Genomic DNA, 8,022 nt, shown 5'->3' with positions numbered 1-8,022 from the left:
AGATCACTGCAGCATCTCAATATCAAGTTGGAGGAGCACCTTACCTCCAAATCTTGATGCTGCATGATCTTTACCATTTTTGGAAGTGACTAAGCTCTTCCTATCACTTCCCTGTAGCACTGATCTGCTATCTGGCCCCACACACATATCCGGTCTTTGAGTGGAGGCCAGTGGTATACCAAAAAGTAACTGACTTTTTTGGTTTATATAATTTTTTGTTTGTGTGTTAGCCCATTTATGTTCTCATTATAATTAGTTGTGGGCATTTTCAGGATCCTCAGACCTCTTGGGATCATGCCAAGATCCAAATATTTCTTTAAAGTATCCTTGCCCCACCAAATCTTTAATACTTGTTTTTTCTTTTTCTCCCACATAACTTGCATTTGTCTCAAATCAGCATTATCCATCATGCTTGCATTAGAAAAGTTAAACATCTCCTTAAGCTTATTCATGCGCTCCTCTGTTTCTACGTCCATACCAAGGACTCATGCACAGAGTTGGTGTGTCTGAAAAAAACTGTGTGTCTGTGTGTATATAATTGCTCTGCATTGCATAGGCTTTGGATGTGGTGTAGGTCTTATTTTTGATGCCTTGTTTTGCTCATACTTCTCAGACAGTTGATCATCAGAAGTGATAATTGTTTTATTAAACAATGTTTTGTTTTGCCCTGTACCCCAGTCATGCTTTGGTCTTTAGACATGTTGGTGTTTGTGTGTCGTCAATTTTTCTTTTTATGTATCTCTATGTGCCATATGTCATTGTTTTCGGCCATCTCCTTGCCATAAACCTGCACTCCAGCTGTGGCTATGCCTGTTATTAAATAGCACAAAAGATTGTTTCTCCCCCCCCCCCCCCACACACACAGTGGCCGATTTGCATAGGAAGTAGCAAAACTGCTGCGGCCAGTATCAAAAGGAGCATCAAAGACGGCAAAGCGTAACCAGTGGGGCTGGCTCTACAAGACAACGTCCCTATTACTTGGTTCGGCAGCTCTCCTTTTTGCACCCTGTGATGTAGCTTAGGCCGTAAGTTATTTTAAGTTATGTTATTACTGAACTTTGTGCGTGCTTGTTTATACACAGTGAAAACTAGCATAGATAAAGCTGCTTCTATTGGCCCTAAGTTTGCTCATTCAGCATAGTATAGAACCAATATTTGTAATTGTGTGCTAGCCTATACATTCAGCCTAAACGAACCTTAGCATCTTCCCAAAAATTCAAAAATAAAAGCTTGCTAAATGCATTTACTTTCCGGCAATTTTTGGGGACCCTTGACACTACAATGTGATTCCTCAAGGGTTCAGCAATCGTTTAGTGTTGGAAGCTGGTGATAGACAGTGCTGGCCCTGCTTGATCTTAGCTTCCAGCTGCTTCGTGGCGGATTGGCTGTCTGTGTTTGGTTTGCCAGCACTCCGTATGTGTTTATGGAAAACACAGCTGGTGCGCTGTGTTCTCCATATCCTGCTTCTCATCTGGCCCTCGCATTATGCCGAAACAATGGTAGCAGCTGCCTGCCACTCCATGATGGCAGGCTGTGAATGGAGAACAGAGCCGTCCAGATGTGCTGTCCATGAGCCACACCAAGTGTTTAGCTGTATAGACTGTACAGTGCTCCCTGCTAAGAGCATTTTCTACAAGTGTCAATGAGTCTTCGCGTGTGGCCTCTGCATCCTTTAGAGCAGGGGTCCCCAGCTCCAGTCCTCAGGGACCACCAACAGGTCATGTTATCAGGATCTCCTATAGTAAGAACACCTGTGGCAATGTCTGAGGCACCGACAATAATTACATCACCTATGCAATACTGAGGAAAAACTGAAAACATGACCTGTTGGTGGTCCCTGAGGACTGGAGTTGGGGAGCACTGCTTTAGAACATGCCCTTGTCTGTGTTAACACCCAGACCCTCCCTACAGAGATAAGCTGGCTACAGAAGTCAAGGCTTTTAGCTTGTCTGCTTTATCAACACACCCTAATTATTGTATTGTTCTACACTTTTAAATCATCTGCTTGCACCGTGCAGTATGCTATTCGAAGTTTTCTCCATTGTGCTGGTTTGCTCAACACCAGCTGTTCTTAGGATAAATGGACCCTTCACCCCTTTCAAGGTTTTCAAATGCATCATACAGTTTTCTATACTTCAATAGCTACCACTCCCCCCCCCCCCCCCACCCTGACAGCAGAGCGTATTACAAAGAGGGGCCTGAAATGTCTTAGTGTCCAATAGTTTTACTTCAAAAAACCTCTAGCTCCACAGTCTCAATTTGGAGTGAAATGCAAATTGCAAACAATGCTACAACAAATTGCCCTTCCCTCACCGCTCATACAGTACTGGAGGAAGTGTGCAATCTCATGCGCATGTTTGCAGTGGAGGTCGGGGTGTTGTTGCTGTGCCGCTTTCATTGGTCCAAAAACCATTGAATGTGTTTTTGCAGCAACACAGCGCTGCATTGAGAAATGTCAACACATTATCCTTGTAGTGTTTAAGACATTACAATCCCCCCCCGCCAAAAAAAAAATATATATATATCACAGGCCAAAGGAATGGAAAAATGGGTTGAAGGGGACACTTGTTGTCCTAGCTCTCCATGGTCCTGTATTCTTCTGAACAAGTGACGGTTGTGAAGTAAACATTTTATGTGTAGGTCTACATGGTTGGTATTAAATGTGTTGCACTCAGCCTCATTTAATAACGTTAATGCATTTTTACCATTTCCCCATTTAAAAACCCAAGATAACGTACCTGAAGAGGAGCGTTCCACAACGGACTCTGTGAGTGACGGATCCTCTGGGACAGTGCGTCTGCCAAGTGATGCTGCAGAACAACCAGCTGAGGAGCAGCCTGCAGCATCCCCAACACCTGCAGCGACTCCGCGACCAAGACCACCCCAGCCCTCAAGGAGCCCCCGCCGTTATCCTGCCATTCCTACGGTTGGCTACCATTCCTACGGTTGGCTACAATACCTTCGTACCCAGCAGGGGCTTGATTGGTCAGATTACGCGGGCCAGTGTGTGGTGGCCTGCCTGCGGCATGTAGAAGCGCCTTTGCAAATGGATAAACTCCCTACTCTAATTGGCATTCTGACAACAGGCCAAAATGAAGCATGGGTCGGCCACTTCTAGCAGGCATTGGCTGCTATTTGCAAGAAGGCCATTTTTCCCGACCTGCGATAAGCCCCCAGCGCCCTCAACCAGAATCCTCAAACCATTGACCACACCGTGTGGATCCCCCCTTTGAGGCTGCAGTTCCCCATCAGTTGTTTCACCAACTACTTGAGGGTGATGACTTTCAGCACATTGTTCCACCTGCCCAAGTCAACCCCCAAAATGCACCTCATTCTTCTTCTGGCCAGTCAAATAGAAATGAGGATCCTGGTGAAGGGCCTTCTACACTGCATTTGCCCGTCTATTGCAACCTGTAGTGCCAATATTTTGGTACATGTTTATGTTTAGACTACATGGTTATTGTGAAATACAAAGTTTGTTTTTAGGTTTTTTTGGACTGTGACACACACACCTACAGACACCTCTGAGGCCTTTCTACTCTTATGTATTACTCACAGGACTCAAGACTTCTGATATAGAAGCAGTCGATGGCAAGCAGTGCACATCTCCCATTGTGATTAGTGACACCGATGATGATGATGATTGCACCAGAATACCAACAACCCATATCACTGGTCAGTTCCAAAAACTGTTTTCTGGATCTTTAGAGATGACTTCAAGAAAAGATCAATTAGGCTTTATATATTTTAAACTGTATCGGACACCAATATGAGCTCAAAATATTATGTTCCCATGGTGATTCTTGTGCTAAATCCAGGCATAATTAATTATCTCTTTTGCCTGGAACATAACATGGAGTTAGTCACTAAGACACATCTAATATTAGATCATCTTTAGGGTGTCCAAATGGAGAAAAGCTAAAATGTTCTTCTAGGGTTCTGATGAGGCAAATTTCACTGCAGTGTCAAAAAGTTTCCCTGGTTAGGATAGAACTACACATAGACCTGACAATACTTCTGATGGTGGTATGCACCGTACATGTGTGAGATTTCAGTCCCCATATAGACACCAAGGGGTACAAGTGCATCCACCCGCTTATCAGTATTAGAGCTTTCCATTAATAACCTCATACACTGGTCCATCATACTGGCAGATAACCTGTTATTGAGGAGACTTGTAGGTAGCTGCCTTCCAATAGACATTATTAGCTGTGCACACTATAATACATTTGTCTTCCTGAATCGTAAGCTCTCGTTAATATAAACCTTTCTGTACTAATTGTACCATAATGGGAGATTTTCAATACTTTATATTTCTATGCAGATAATGAAGTATTTGAACATGGAGATGAACCCACCTCAGAAGAAAGGTAAGTTATTTGACGTTTCATGTTCCTGCAATTAGTTTTGAGGAAGGTACACTTTCCCGCCTCCACCTGTCCGTACCTATTTCTGCTGCTTCATGCCCCTATGGTAGGTCCACCTTTTACTGATATTGCCCCTAGAGCAGCTCCACCTCTTTCCGATATTACCCCTATGGCAGGTCCACCTCTTAATCTAATTGTCCCTTATTTGTGATTTATTTCTGAAATGAACAAGGACTGATTGACACATGATTTCTTATTCTTTCCAGCAGACCTACTTGTAACATCAAGGACTGCTTTCTTCATGAAATTACCGCAGCGACATCTCCATACGTCACAAACTTCCAGGGGACCAAACAGGAGCTAGCACAGCGACTATTCAATCTTTACAATCAAACCGTTTTTGAGAACAAGGTACATTATACAGTATTTAGTCTATGGATGACACATCTTGCTGTCCATCTTCTTATTTTTAACTCTAGTCATAATTTGTGAGATTTATGGATTTATCCCTAGCAGCAATTGGTGGCTCCAAATCAACTTCAAGTGTGGTCGGATGTAGAACTTGGAGCTCTGGAGCCCTAATGCAAAATCTGTATTAGAGTCTCTCACCTAGCATGTGCCAGTTATAATCCTGGTGTCGTCTGATGTGGCAGAATGGTGTTCTGCCCTCTTAGGCACCAGGGCCAGGTTGGGCCTGCTACATCCTATGCACCCTATAGCTAGGTCCCTTAATGACATTGTTAAGTTTTAACTTTATGGTCATGATTTGGGGATGAAAAAGGTTTTTAAAATTAACTTTAATCACCACTTGAATTAAAACTATTAGGGCTCCCACACACTTGCGTTTTTTCACAGCGTTTTTGCTGCATCGCGATAGTGCGTTTTTGCGCACGTTTTATATAACCAGTGCTTTTCAATCATCACCTTCCAACTTGCTTTTGTCAAGCGATGCGATCCTGCGATTGTATAAAATCGCGATCGCAGCAAAATCGCAGCGATTTTGCGATTTTACAATCGCCCATGTAAACCAATGGGGAATAGCAAAAATCGCATCGCAGCGCTGAAACTAGCAATTTTCCAGTGCTGCGAGTCCACAGCGGTGCCATGGTAACTATTTGGGCGGGCTCTTCCACTCAGAGGAGAAGCAGGAGCTTAAAAAGTGAAAGTGAAAGTTAAAGCAGCAGCCAGCAAAATTGTACAGCAGCCTGTAAGGCGAATGTTTGCAACATACAATGGAGCGCTTTGACAAGGAGTGACTAATAGCGCTAGTGCATGAACATCCCAACCTGTGGGACAATCGCAGAGAAGAGTTTCACATTAGGACGCTGCGAGACGAAGGTTGGGAGGAGGTAGCCCATGAAATGTACGGCGAGCGGTGGACCAGAGGCGTGTCAGCAACCCGCGTGGCCATTATTTTAAGTATAAACTTTTTTTTCTTTTCTTTCTTTCTATTGACGCTCCTTTTCTGGAACACTTGCGCTGTGGCCATGGACACGAAAACCTTAGATCAGCGAAGGATTACGCGTCGAGCGAATCCATGATTTGCAGTACCCACTGGTAGTTTTGTTACGGGCATTTTGGTGGAAGCAGATGCGTATCGGAGAGTTCCACGTTTATGGAGTAAGGGAAAGTGGTGTATTTCTGCATACCGTGACGGTCTACGCAGGCGCTAATCCGCTACTGAGTGCGTCAAGGCGCACCCCCAGAGACCCCATTCACAGTTTCGGGTGTGGTGCACGATGAACTGTCTTTCGTGCATTACGTCTCAGCATTGTACTGTGGCGTGGAACTTGGTTGGGCGGGGAAGCATTTTGACGCTATCTATTCCCTTTATCCAGTGGAATATAGCGTCGCTGATGGCCTCCCCTTACTCCAATGCAAACCATTAGTGCATATGCCGACGCCAATTGCAACTTTGATGCTCGTGTAAAGGTGTGATTTCACGCTGAAGAATTTCAAATTGGATATGCCGCCCTCTGAGCATTACGATTTGGGGGGCAAAACTAGCTAATACGCGCGGGGCAACAACGCGTATCTGCAGCTTGTCAAACGCGGCGACAATCTCTCCGCAGCATTTAGGCCTTAGTTAGTTCATACCATGCCTCGACATGCTGTTTTTGTAACAGCACCACAGTCATAGGATCAGCGGTTTAGCTAGAGTACAATGGCGGGTGGCCGATAATTAGGGTTTTTTTTGGCGCAGCCCTTTATCAAATTTTTTTCATAAACCTGCTATTCTATTTGTTGCCAGATCATACAAGCTGGGATATAAGCCGGCCCTAGACTTTTTGCCTAATAGCCCAGGAAAACAGTCTGCCCCCAAAGCAAAAAAAAACACGTTAGTTGTCGCTGCAGGAGGCATTTTCACTGTCGGGTACGTCGGCAGAGCTGTGCATGCTGCAAGGGGGCCTTGGATGCCCCAACTCCAGAAAGCTAATGTTCTTGTTGACTAACATAGCACGACGGGAGCCAATCCCAGCCATAACATGGCGCCAAAAAATGCCTCCAATAGGCTTAAGATGGGCTAAGTTTGCCACTGAGAACGGTAGATTTTCGATGGCGCTGAATTCCTGCAACGCTTGCAGGGATTGAAGCTCAGCGGTACTGCAAAAGGGTGTGACAGGCTGCAGTTGCGGGTTTTTGGTTTTTTTAAACGGGAGAGCCAATGTCTTTTAAGCCCGATAATTAAGAAAGATTTGCTTTTACAATTTTTTCCCCTTCAAATGGTCATTACTTTATAATATTTCTCCCTAATGTCTTTGCCATTTTCAATCCCTAGTTGCCGATCTCCGCAAGAAATGGCGAAGCTGTCGCGACCAGTTCAAGAGAGAGATGGCAAGGCAGCATTGTAGTGGAGCCGGAGCAATGCCACGAAGGCAATATTACTTGACGCAAAGCCTAATGTTTTTTCGCCCCCTGCAGGAACTTCGGCCGTAAGTTTGAACTTCTTTTTTTTTTTCCTTTGCTTTTTTTTTGGGGGGGGGGCGCAAATTCTTTGCGCTGTTGACGATTTTGCCAGTAATAATAGGTCCTATTTTGGCGATGATGTCCAAAAGTTGTTTTTTTTCCTTCTCCCTTTCGAAAGTACCTTTACTTTTTCAGCGCTCTGTCAAGACAGGTGCAGAAGGGCTCTTATTTTCTCTGCTGAGCTTCAGTTTTTAGTTGTTCAATGTAACGGTGCTTTGGCAAAAGCGTTGTAATTCAATTTTTGGTTTAACCCCTTGAGTGGCAGGTTTCCTACCACCCTGTCGTGCCCACCAGGGCAGGTTTTTTAAAATGGTCTAATCATTGAATTTCAACTAGTTTTGCAGTTGCGTCTCAAGAGCCATAACTTTTTCATTTTTCCATTGACACAGCCATATAAGGGCTTGTTTTTTGCGGGACAAGTTGTGATTTTTTAAACAGGGGGGAGGAAAAAAAGAAATGGGGAAAAAAGAAAAAAGGGGCCATGTCATTAAGGGGTTAAATAATGTATTAACTTCCTTCTCTGGGTCATTACGACGCACATGGATACCACATGTGTGATTGTATTTTTGATTTTTTACAAAGTAAAGGGAGACAAGTGTTTTTTTAATTTTTTTAATAATTTTTTTACTTTTTTTTTTTTAAATTTTTTAAAAATTTTTTATTTTTTTTGTCCCTTTAGGGGACTTCC

General features: G+C 43.8%; 1 long non-coding RNA gene across 1 annotated transcript; it reads left to right on the top strand.

Moving 5' to 3' along the window:
• The first annotated feature begins 2,937 nt into the window (after positions 1-2,937).
• Positions 2,938-7,291, top strand: LOC136612916 (uncharacterized). The gene is made up of 3 exons (XR_010790426.1): positions 2,938-3,675; positions 4,634-4,778; positions 7,147-7,291. It is a non-coding gene; the product is annotated as an uncharacterized lncRNA (long non-coding RNA).
• The last annotated feature ends 731 nt before the right edge of the window (positions 7,292-8,022 follow it).

This window comes from Eleutherodactylus coqui, chromosome 1, assembly GCF_035609145.1.
Source record: "Eleutherodactylus coqui strain aEleCoq1 chromosome 1, aEleCoq1.hap1, whole genome shotgun sequence".
In the NCBI taxonomy this organism is placed as follows: Eukaryota; Metazoa; Chordata; class Amphibia; order Anura; family Eleutherodactylidae; genus Eleutherodactylus; species Eleutherodactylus coqui.
This window is presented reverse-complemented; position numbering and strand designations above follow the sequence as displayed.